Source organism: Coenobita brevimanus, chromosome 67 (assembly GCF_032717465.1).
Source record: "Coenobita brevimanus isolate Jiangsu-jjx chromosome 67, ASM3271746v2, whole genome shotgun sequence".
In the NCBI taxonomy this organism is placed as follows: domain Eukaryota; kingdom Metazoa; phylum Arthropoda; class Malacostraca; order Decapoda; family Coenobitidae; genus Coenobita; species Coenobita brevimanus.
The window spans coordinates 13,628,767-13,640,588 of NC_137020.1; the positions used below are offsets into that span (position 1 = coordinate 13,628,767).

At 41.6% G+C, this 11,822-nt stretch overlaps 1 non-coding gene across 1 annotated transcript; it reads right to left on the reverse strand.

Moving 5' to 3' along the window:
* Window positions 1-1,080: 1,080 nt before the first annotated feature.
* Window positions 1,081-1,199, reverse strand: LOC145405635 (5S ribosomal RNA). The gene has a single exon (XR_013898384.1). It is a non-coding gene; the product is annotated as a 5S ribosomal RNA (ribosomal RNA).
* Between the last annotated feature and the right edge of the window lie 10,623 nt (window positions 1,200-11,822).

Below are 11,822 nucleotides of genomic sequence, written 5' to 3' on the forward strand. Positions count from 1 at the left end.
TAGTCTCGATGTGCGACGCTAAGGCACAGGCTTTTTGTGGGGGTGACAAGGCTCTGTTGCACGTTCTCCTCCCTCGGATCTTTGAGGAGAACGGGCTACCAAGACTTGCCATCCCCCAGAGCTTTGTCGGCGACGTACATTCAGCCCCTCGTCCAGATCGTCGTCCCCGGCGGTCTCCTGCGCAGCCCAAGTCCCTGCCACCTCCACGTCGGCCCCGCTGTACACTGCGCAAACGGCTGTGCCTGGATGGACCCCTCAACAGGGCGACTGGCTTGTCTGTCTCTCCCCCTGCCGACCAGGCACCGATCACGGCCATGGAGCTTGACACCGTTACCACCGTTGCTGAGATCCACCCCTTGCTGTCTGCAGCCGAGGGGGAAAGGGCTGCCGTTCCCGTTTCGTCCGACCACTGCGACGTCGAGGGCCCTTCCGCCCCCCCGTTTCTCCACCTGCTGCTGAGGGAGTGGATCTCACGACTTCCGCCACCGATCCGCCGCCTGCAAGCCCCTCACCTGCCCCTGTTCTGCCATCCTCTGCTGAGTCCGACGATGCTGCGTGTACTCGTGAGCCCCTCGCCGCCAGGCTCGAACGCGGCATAACTCTAGCTCTAGGCGGGGTCCTTCAAGACTCCCAGTTAGGCGTTCCACCTCGCCCTAGGGACTCGGGGGAGCTAGAGTTGTACGAGGGCGTAGATCGCGACTCTGAGTACACAGACATCTCGGACTCTGAGGGGCAGACTTGAGTTTTTTTTTTGCCCAGCAGCCTCTTCTGCTTCCTTCCACCTGCTGCCCCGTCGTGCCTTGTCGATCATCAGGCAGCCGTTTCACCACCGACCATTGCACCTTCCCCTGCCCCTGCCGCCTTTCCTCTCGTTCTTCAGTCTGCTGTTCCCGCTTTGCTCTGATTAGAGAGCTTGATCCTGCCTTTCCCTGACGGGCTCTCTGTTTGCCCGTGCCCCTACACGTTTTTCATTCATTGCCAGACGCCATGTATCCCAGACGGGGTGGACAATGGCTTAGAGTTAATTGTTTTACAGGGAGGGGCACTAATCCTCCACCAACCCCACTTGACACGTAGGGATGCCAACAGCATCTGGTGTTCCCAGGTGGTCACCCATCCAAGTACTAACCAGACCCAACGTTGCTTAACTTCGCTGATCGGACGGGAAGCGGTGTATTCAACGTGGTATGGCCGTTGGCATAAAGGTAATGCCGTCTGGTGAGAGTCGAACTCACGACCTTGAGATTATTCTCATGCGCTGCCAACTGCGCTACCGAGGCGTTAAGGTAATGCCCCTACACGTGCGGGGCGAATATCCACACACACACACACACACACACACACACACACACCGCCTCATAAATGAAATTAAGTAAACTCATCCCTGGATTATATGGGATGGTTTTTGAAATTCTTAATATCCTGTCAGGAAATTGGCATAGGGCTGATGAGTAGCCAATGATGTCAACGACATGCACTGGTAATACATTACCATCCTCTGTGACCCAGTCTGAGTTTTCTAGGCTAGATAAAAGGGTCTTCTTAATGGTGGAAATATCTGTTGTACTCTCCCCTAGATCTGACCCTGAGTGTGTCTGCCTAAGTAGATCTACAATTTTGTGTAATTCTGGGATTATACTACTAAGAAAATTCTTGCCTCTGGAGAAATTCCTAAGGAATTCTGTCTTAAACTGCTCAAATGTTGAAGCTCTCAACAGCTTGTCTGACCGTAGCAGATTGCCCGCTGGACATCATTCTTGTTTTATTCTAGCTAAAAAAAAAAGAAAAAAAAAAGCTATTTTTCCTTTCTCATCTGTAATGTGTCTCCTAATGAAATACTGATGACATTGTTCAGTGTGTTTATGTCGATCTTGTCTTTTTCCTTGCCATAAAATTTTGGTAGTTCATTGTCTTCATGACAAATATACACTGGAAATGGAGTATTACTGGGATTTTTTGGAGACGGTACTGCACTAGTACTTGCTTCATCTACATTAGCCACCTTTACCGAGTTTTCCTTGCAATCGTCATTTACAGGCAATTTATATGTTTTCCCTGATCGTAATGCTCTATGGTCTAAGTTATAGTAAACTGGAAGTAAATTTTTATAAAGTTCACTATCTACATCTGAAATATCTGACCAAATGTCATCATCATTTACTTCGGTGTAAATTGCATCTGTTTGCTGTTCTTTATCTAGTGTGTGTTTTGTTTCCTGAATTTGGTTTTCCGCTTGTTCTTGTGTTTCTGATGGTGTTTCGGAATTTAAATATATATATATATATATATATATATATATATATATATATATATATATATATATATATATATATATATAAAATTGCTTGCTTCGTTAACCAAGTGATAGTATTTTATGGATAATTATGTAAGTGGTGAAGTGTTAACTAATACAACCTTGGGTAGAATAAATCAACAACTCACTAGAACAGCAGTGGAGATACAGTCGTGGTGTTTATTGTTTGTTGATTATATCTGGGGTCAAGACACTCGCTCTCCTCTTCCTGGTGGTGGAGGTCAGATGTCACACACGTCACTTGGTAGAGTTTACTTGAGGCAGGTCAGGTCCTGGTATGATATCGTCAGCAGTCAGTGTCGTTGTTGGTGTAGGCAGACAGGCTGGCAGGCAGGCAGGTGTAGGATGGCAGGCTGGTGTTGTCAGGCACTCGGAGTGATTAACGGGTTATGACGACCTTACCAAATGATGACAATGCTGACCTGCTTGCCTCACTGTGGTAGTGGTGGTGGGGAAGAAGATGGTGGGGGTCGTGGTGGAGAAGGTGGGGGTCGTGATGGAGGGTGGTGGAGGTTCAAGGAGGGAGAAAATGTGTTGATGTTACATCACCAGTTTGGGTCAACACACAGATGCACTTCCTCCTTTCACACTTTCCTCGTTCACTTGTAGTGTTTAATTTTCCTTACCCGTTGAGAATAACTTGTAGGCTTGTAGAGTTGTTGATCGACGTAGTTTATTGTTAATATTGTTTCTCGTAATCGTGGAGTTGTGGTTTAGGAGAGATTAGGGACGAAGTTAAGCTGCGTTGATGAGACGCCGGCTCTCGCTCTACTTTGCTTGCTTGTTTTTTGTTTGATTTCGTGAAGTCGCCAAATAGACTGTAGTCGTAGATTGGTGTGATTGAGACATTAATTGGCTTCGTTTACAGCCCGCCACCACTCTCAGTGAACGTAGTGAGGTAGATATCGTAGTTTACCGTTGTAGCGGTTGTGTAATCTTGTAAGCCGTAGTTTGTCGTAGTTTACTCGTAAGGCGTAGCTTGATTGTGGTTCGTTATCACCGCTCGCCACGTCTCGAGTGGCGTAGTTTATCGTAGGTGGTTCGTTATTACCGCTGTTCACCAATCTCGATTGCGTAGTTTATCGTCCTTGGTTCGTAATTACCGCTTGCCACCAATCTAAAAATGGTTCCCCCAAATTGGGACTTATGTACAGAGTTCGTGAGTTCTTAACTGTCGAGCAGATGGCCACAATATACAAAAGTCATGTGCGTTCTCAGATCGAATACCGTTCACCACTGTGGAGTGGATGTGGAGCGGTTGCATTGAGGGAGTTGGACAAAATTAAAAATAGAGCCATTAGATTAATCAATAATCCTGCCTGCCATTATGCAGGACCCTCCTCCATTATCAGTACGTAGAGATGTTGCTTCTTTAGCATTATTTTATCGATAATTTTACCATAAGTGCCCTGACGAACTGGCTTCAATTATGCCTTCCCTTCACATTTTCTCACAAAATACTTGGGCAGCTGGGAGCGCCCATGAACTCACACTCTCCCCCAAATTGCAGAACCTCTGCTTATCAAAATTCATTTATCTCCAGAACTACTACTCTCTGGAATTCACTTTCTGGAAGTGGTTCCCACAAAAATTTAATCCACTTCAATTTAAATCCAGTTGTTATTAATATTTTATGAATGAAGGATGCCTTTAGGCACATGGACTTATTTTTTTTTCCTTTGTTTTTCCTTCCCTCATTCATTACCTAATTTAAAAAAAAAATCTCGATAGCGTGGTCTTAAGTACTTGTAGGGAGATAGGGCAATCGATTATAGATCATTAAGCTCAGCCAGAATAAAGTATTGAGACGTAATGTCAACGTGGTGTGTTACAGGACTCTTGGGTTACTAAGTTTATTGAACACAGTTATAAAAGGTGAGTTACAGTTCTGCAGAGCGTGACCCTGATGTCGGACCTTCTCCCTAGCCCTTCTCTCCCCTTTCTCTCTCCCTCAGACCTGAAGGAAATCTCTTCGACAGCATATACAGCGTGGGGAAGATGTGTATGTCTGGCGAATTTCCTATCACGTAGACTAGCTGGCTAGGGCTGGTTACTCCACGTGTTTGAATACGTCATGAAATGCTTGTTCGTCTGGACTACGAAGAAGTTTGAGATATATCGTACGGTTAAGGATTCTTGATGGTCTGGGACAACAAAGGTTGTGGATATACATTATGTGGCTTGACATTCCTGGTTCGTCTAGGTAAAAGGATGTGTTTTGTAACTCTTCCTGGAGAACTCAGACATAACTACCTGTTTTACATATTGTTACCTATAGCTATATTGTTACATACAGTACTGTGTTATATTACGCACAGATAGATAGATAAATAGATAGATAGAGCCCCCTCCTTTCTCTCTCTTTCTCTCTAAAATGTGTGTGTGTGTGTGTGTGTGTGTGTGTGTGTGTGTGTGTGTGTGTGTGTGTGTGTGTGTGTGTGTGTGTGTGTGTGTGTGTATTTGGACGACCCATATTCAGGGGGAAAATTCAAAATCATGACATCTCTATACCTGACCCCTTCAAATTGTCACGTTTTATAACGAAGCATCCTGGGACAAATGTGAACAGAAAATATTTTTTATTTAGAGATGACTCAAAAGCATCCTTTTTTTTTTTTTTTTTCGTAGAACATGTATGCACGTGCGCCCTGTGTACTGTCTCCTTTATGCACTCATGAGATAATTAGTTCCATATTGTCTTAATGCCAGATTTTATTCCACACATACATATTCATCAGTGAAAGAAAAGCATTCTGGAGCCGAATGCCAATTCCCCGCCGAAATATGCTGTTGGCCAAGTTCCAAACTACTTACAATCGAAATGTGAAGAAAATTCGATAAACTCTACGATAATCAGTAACCGCGATTCACAAAAAGCTAATCCATATTAAAGAAACTAGTTGACCTTTGCCATCCATTTTGGTGACCGTGACCTTGACCCCAGTGCGCATTTTCGAACTCGTTCAAGATTTTGGCCATATCTTGATACCCTGAAGTTTTCATGTCGATAACTCAAGCCGTTCATGAGATATAATGGTGCTAAAGGCGGGCGATATAATCTGGTTGACCTTTGGCAGCAATTTTGGCGACCTTAACTTTGACCCTGAGTGCCCATTTTCGAACTCTTCCAAGATTTTGACACTCTCTTGAAACCCTGGTACTTTCATGTTGATAACTCAAGCCATTCATGAGATGAAAATAGAAACGAACACACACACACACACACACACACACACACACACACACACACACACAGACGGGGGCAAAAACATTATCCTTCCGCCTTGCTAAAGGCGGGCGATAAACACAGACATTATAAAATAGCACGTAAGGGAATCTTCGTTACAGGAATATCACGTGTTGTGAAATATTTAGCAAAAGTGATGACAGGCTGTGGACCAAAAGAAAGCATAATAGGAGTGGATGAGAAACAGGGGTGTGGAGGAAGCTGAGAAACGGAAGAGAGAGTTGTATGTAGAAAGGAAGAGAGAGGTGAAAAGATTAGTAAGAGAGAGTAAGAAGAGAGTGGGTGAGTAATTTGGAAGGAATTTGAGTGTAAAGTGGAGGGAATGTAAGATGATGTTCTGGAAAGAGGTAAAGAACATTAGACAGGGTGTAAAAGAAATTAGTCCGGGATAAAAATAGTAGATTACTAGTGGAGATGGAAGAAAAAGTGAACAGATCGAGAGAGCACTTTAAGAAATCGTTGAACTTAGAGAGTGAAAGTACAGTAACGCGAGTATAAGTGGCTGTGGAATGGCTGAGAGAAGGAGGGATGTAAGAAGAGAGGAAAAAATCAGTAGGATGGATGTTGTGGAAGCAATGAAGAAAGTCAAAATAGGAAAACCCCAGGAATTGATGGCGTGTGTGGTGAAATGCTGAAGCATGCGGGAGAGATAATAGTAGAATTGATGTGGAAGATGTGCAGAATGACCTGGGAGGAAGGTAGAGTCCCGGAGGATTGGAAGTCAAGTACAATTATTCCCCTGTACAAAGGAAAAGAGGGAAAAGAGGTGTGTGGTAATCATAGGGGTATTCATCTTCTTAGTGAAATAGGAAAAGGATGTTGTAGGATACTTATTGATAGAGATAGGGAAATAACAGAGGAATTAGCTGAAGAAGATCAAGAAGGTTTTAGGAAGGGAAGAGGTTGTGTAGATCAGATATTCACTTTTTGGTCTTTAGTGGAAAAGTTTCTAGAGAAGAGAAAGAAGTTGTATGAGGCCTTCATGGATTAGGAGAAAGCAAATGACAGGGTGGATAGACAAGGATTGTCGAAAGTATTAAGAATCTGAAGTAAATGGGAAGTTGCTGAATGCTCTGACGAGTACGTATGAGGGTGCTAGTGCTGCAGTGCGTGTGGATAGTGAACTGAGGGAATTTTTCTAACTGAATATTGGATTGAAACAGGGATGTGTCATGTCTCCATGGTTGCTCACTCTGTATATGGATGTGGTTATAAAAGATATACAAGGTAGGACAGTGGATGTTGGAGCGTCCGTAATGAGATTGGGCAGTGCGTGGAAACTCCGTGTCCTGTTGGTTGCAGATGCTTGGTGAATGAGTTTGGGAGAGTGTGTAAGAAACAGAATCGAAAGGTGAATGTAGGGAAGAGTAGAGTAATGGTCTTCGAGAGAAATGAAGTCATTGAATGTACAGTGAGGTTGAATGAAGTAATGAAAAATGTGAGTTTAAGTCTAGGTAGTGTGGCGTTGCGATGTGGATATGATAGGAAGCATTAGGAGAAACACACTGAGGAGATTTGGCCATGTGGAGAGGATGGAGAGAGACAGACTGACGAGGAGAGTGTATGTGAGTGAGATGGAGGGGGGAGAAGGAGGGGGAGGCCAAGGATGAGATGGAAGGATGGAGTGAAGAGGTATATGAGAGAGGGGGGATGTGAACTGGGAGCAGGGCAGTGAAATGGCTGGGGACAGGGCGACATGGAGGAGATTTGTTTGTGGCCACGCCTTACGGGATTAAGACGTCTGGCAATAAATACATAAACAGACAGATGATTTCTTGGCTTCATCACAGTTTTCCAACACTACTGGATAACCTATTTTGAGTGCCTTAACTGTGTCACTTCTCACATGATGATGCTTTGCTCAGCATGATTGTTGGTCATTACCAGAGAGCAGATGATTGCCCTGGCAGCCTTGAAATCATCCCTTTCATTCCGTGTCTCAGAGTCTTCACTCAGGAATCCATCCAATAAATCCAGGGTTATGAATATTTTTCTGCTCTTTCAAGTAAAATCATCGAGAGTTCTGTTCCACTGTGGTCTGGGCAACTTTCACCTGTTTTCATGGGTCATCCTTTTCCTCTTTTTGCTCTGAATTATTCAGCATAGCCGGCTCCATCACTGATTTCATATCTGAATCAAAGAGATTGAGAAAGAGGAAGTCTTTCGACAGGTACCATAATATATCCCGTCATCTTGTCTGATGTGGCTGCACTGATATTTCACTGAAGGCATGTGTGAAGATGCTGAAGGAACTGAAGGTCATTCTTTGCTCCATTGCGAGCCATAGGTGAAGGAAACCAAGTTTTGAGGTAAACATTTATGAAAATAATTTTATAATCTTGGAGTCCCTGAGCTCTCTTCGCCTTTTAACCCTAGAACAGAATCGTTGGATCTCTCAGACCCTATGATACCTGATATTTCTTTGTTTTATGAGGTTGTGTTAGTAGTACTGTCATCCCGTTCTGACTACGTTCAGTTTGCACTGAGGCCTTACCAAGGGTGGGTGTGGAACTCTGTGATGTTCCATCATTTTCTTTCTTGTTTTTTTTTTTTTGGGGGGGGGGTGTCGATTTATTAGACACAACGATACCATTTGGAGGGGTGATATACAAGTATAATCTTCATGTGCCACTAATGAAATCGGAAAATGATATAATAACTCTGAATTATATGAAATATGATAAGTATCAGTGTGTGTTGGCGTAGGACTAGGCTTTGTGAGGAAGCCATTGTTACTGGGAGGTGTCGTGACGTATGTTATTAACTAGCTTTATATACAGTATAATAATATATATTCTATATTGCCTTACAAATTATACTCCTTCATCCTTTAGATAATTCGAACCAATAAGTATCATTCAGTGGTCATTCTATGGGGTTTACTGCACTAGAAATATGTGGAAGTGAAAAAACTTCTTTTTCGATCCCCAAAATTTGTTCTTTTTTTTTTTTGTCATGTTTTCCTACAGATCATGGTACTAAAGGAAGGCTGGAAATCAATCACCCAGCTGCACATGAAAAGAATGATTGATGATGTAAATATAAACCACTTGTGGTAAATGGTTTTTAGGGGATAATTGTCTAAGTGATATTTTTTTTCAAAAATTTGCTTTTTAAAAATATCTATACAGAGAGATGTTCCCTTTTCATTTTCTTTTTTTGTTTGGATAAAACATGAAGTTAATATATATTTATGTTATCAATAAATGGTCATTAGATTTATTTTCTTTAGATTTTTTTCCTACTAGGTCTGTTTGACCTGACGATACCAGAATCGTTAAAAAGAAAAAAATGATGATACTGTCCTAGGGTTAATGAAACTGTGACTTGAGGCTTTAAATAGTTTTTGCCATCATTCGTGCTTGGTCATAAGACCAAAAGCTTGGAAGCTGATCCCATGAGGAGATGTGTTCGTAGAAGCTTATGATAATATCATGTGTGGTGGCTCTACAGTTGCTTTCCAGTGAGTAGAACAACTTCATTCCTGACACCGGCGAGCTTAAATGTAACGAACTCCAAAAAGACGTTCTCTCTCTCTCTCTCTCTCTCTCTCTCTCTCTTTGTCAGGGGACAGACATTGTGCCTGGAACCGTTTGAAAATGAGGATTGCTGGTGCACTGGTGGGCCCCAGGTACTCTACTAAAAGGACAACCTTGACCATCACCAGCACATAGTGCTGACAACCGGTGTAGAAGACGCTTTCCCAATAGTTGTTACAAAATTACACAAGCCCCTGATGACCGGCCATTGTTGAAGATATTTGTGTTAAAGCACATTGCACAAACCAGACTCTCTGCTTCCATTAGCGGATTACACTGCTCGCAGTTTCGTATGTAGGTTGCCCTGGCCAGTACTACCTGATGCTTTGATAACTTCAGAAGCTAATCACCAAAATGGTCACTCTATTCACCTTTATGTTTCTTGTGACATGAAAAAAAAAAAAAAATTGCTATCCGAGTGGACTTTCTGGACCATACCTAATTTGAACGCCTTTTTGGGAATAAGATGAGCACAGTACGGTATGATCTTAATATACTTACATGGTAGTACCTCACTGTACCCCAAAGAAAATATCGTATCGTGATCCCCCACTGCACTTAAACAAAAGTCAGCCATGCCATAATGTACTGCCAACATTAGTGGTTCATTGCAACAAGTATATGCGCCTTGAACTGTGCACATAAAATCTGCAATGCAGTGCTGCAGGGTGGCTCAGTGTAAGCTCGCACACAGGAAGCGAAATTTGAAAAACGAAGCACCTTAAAATATTGTTGTATCTACTTCTTATATTACCCATGTGGTTTTGTATGAAGACTGATTACTATGTAAAAAAAGGGCCATGCTTATAAATATATATATATATATATATATATATATATATATATATATATATATATATATATATATATATATATATATATATATATATATATATATATATATATATATATATATATATATATATATATATATATATATATATATATATATATATATATATATATATATATATATATTAGGGCTGTTTGATTTTCTTTTTTTTTTAATCGCAATGTAAGTACCCAGTAGTTAGATTTGGTTAAAAAGTATGAATTAAAAAAAGATTAGGGTATTTGGATGAGGGCCTGCTTGCGGATTTCCATTATTATTTCCATTTTATCCAATTTTCTTCATATGCTGTCGGTAAACTATTAATTTCTGTAGATGTATTACACATTTATAAAAATTATAGATGTATCAATTCACAAGAGTAGAGCGTGCTTAATGTAGTGTTTTAAGTGTAAAATAATAAAAAGTTGTTGAGAAATGAGTTTATTTGCTTTTTTTCAGATACTGTAACTACAAAACTTTATACTTTCAAAAGGTTATACATCCAAAAAGAAAAGATTACATTTTCTCACACCAAAAACTATGGATTTAAATTATCATAGGACTAAGAATATTGTCCTTTTGACATAAACGCGGGACGCATCTTCCTGTTCAGTACTTTCGCAAGGATAGATCTGTGACCGGTTTCAAACCCATACACGGTATGGGAAGCCTCTGTCACTAATTTTACACTCCTTTCAACACTCTGAGAATGAGACGACAGGTCTGGAATATCTGGCTTGGTGTTAGTGTCCATGAACGACTTGATTTCCTCATCAGAAAGGTGTTGTGTGTAGGTGGTTCCATAACAGCTGGGCCAGTGAGGTCAGTGAGCTCATGCCAGTGTTCTGCATCCCAATTCACCAGAGGAATTTTCTTTTCCACTTCATGGTTGTTCTCCATCCTGCAAATAAAAATTGTACTCAAATACTGTCGTTTTAGTGATCAACATGCAGTCTTACACAGTCACTAACATTCATAATATTTTTAATTTTTTGAGAAATTACCTAGGTAAAAATTACGTAAACGTTACCTGTGTCTGAGAGTGAGTATCGTCTGAAGCCCGAGACTCCTGATCCAGTCATCATCATCTTTCATCATGGCATAGAGGAAGTTTTCTGGTAGGAGGCAGAAAACATTACCCTGAATGTTTTGCTTTATAATGCGTTTCACATCATCAAATTGAATAAGCTTCAGTCGGTTGGTGGCAGAGAAGAGAATGCGAGGTGAATCATGCAGCTTAAAGGATGTCTTTATCTCAAACCACGTGGGAGCATAAACTTGAATGATGTAATTGACCAACTTTTTCAAATACAGGTTTCGTCTGTTGTCTCCTGTGCAGAAACAAAGAAGTCGTATGGCATGAGTTAACTATCTTGCATGGTTGAATGGACCAATCTTCCAGGCCACCCATCTGTCATCTACTCTTCTTAATCCAATGCCTTTGCAATACTCATATAGAAGCCTCCTATCATGACTGAGATCTTTTAGTACTTCATCTGAAATGTACCCTTCAATAACTGGAGTTTCTACAGTCTCAAACTTTACTCGAGGTTCATCCTGAATATCTTCTTTGCACCTTTGCCCACGGGGCCCACTGAAACTTCTTAGGCCAGGTGTTACTCTGTCCAATTTTTTGAAAAGAGCTCTTAGAGTAAGTTCAATCTGATGAAGGGTGCAACCAATAGTGTGCAGATTTATCTCAAGAATTTCTTTCAGTTTTACCACTAAACCACTCTTCCAGCCAGTGTTGGTTGCAGTATTATCAAGAAGAATGGCACGGATACTTTCAAGGCTGTCATATTCTTACAGAACACTGAATGTCTCCCGAGCAAGAACGTCCCCAGTAGCACCAATAGCAGGTATTGTTCTGTGGGTCAAGTAGCCATCTTC